This window comes from Haplochromis burtoni, unplaced genomic scaffold (genome assembly GCF_018398535.1).
Source record: "Haplochromis burtoni strain Fernald_Lab_line unplaced genomic scaffold, NCSU_Asbu1 Contig_365, whole genome shotgun sequence".
Lineage (NCBI taxonomy): Eukaryota > Metazoa > Chordata > Actinopteri > Cichliformes > Cichlidae > Haplochromis > Haplochromis burtoni.
The window spans coordinates 543,315-544,284 of record NW_024582726.1 but is presented as its reverse complement, the minus strand read 5'-3'; positions in this window follow the sequence as shown (position 1 = coordinate 544,284).

The following is a 970-nucleotide window of genomic DNA, read 5'->3' as shown; positions in this document are numbered from 1 at the left end:
AAAAAATATCGAGATATGAATTTTGGGTCATATCGCCCAGCCCTACCTTCCATTATCTTTTGCTTTGATAAATCATTTTGAGTTTGCCTGAAGTAAAGATCACCATGAGAGTTTTACTTGATTTCTTTACTTCATTTTTCATTTCCACATGCTTGTACACTTTGATTTTAACAAACTGGATCATTTCCTTTTTTGTTTTGACGTTTTTCTTTAAATGTATTTATTTATTTTTGCATTTGGGAGTCTGCAAAGAATTGTGCTAACATCGTCTGCTTCATGAATATGCCCCCCACATTGTGTAAACTTTCAGAAAGAGAGCAAGACAAAGGCATATTTTCATCAAGGGAATCTACGTCTAAAGTCTTTCCTCTAAACCAAGTCAGGTCACTGCAGCTGAAATTTCAACAACTTTTTCTTACCATTCTCTGTGCTGTCTCCCACTGCATGAAACAACCAAAGAAAAACTGCAGTTCATATAACCTGGTTTGTGAAAATAAAATAACATTTCTAACCTGGGATAAAAGTCATGCCGACACCCCTGCCGGGCCTCACCAGCACCTCTCATATCTTTTCAGCGTTAGAGAGAACCTGGATGGAAAACAAAATAGTACGTTTCTTACAAGGACCCAGCTCCTGGCTGAGTTAGGAGCTGCATGGTTTCTATCCGTCTAACTGCACCTTCAGTTACCTCAGACTTTGTTACTTCTTCCTCGCTGTAGAGGAGATAGATCCACAGGGGCAGGAATGAGAAATATAAGATTAAAGCCTTCCTACACTGGTTGGATGATGAAAACCAGAGCAGCTGCAGACTGCTCTGGTTTCTCTCGTCAACAAGTCTCTGAAACAAAGACAAACTCTAAAAGCAAAGTTTGAGATGAAAAATAGAAGAAAAAAATCACTTCTTTTGGTAAACATGCTCATAAATATTAAAGACAAAATAATAATGGAACAAGAAAGTAAGCAATGTTTT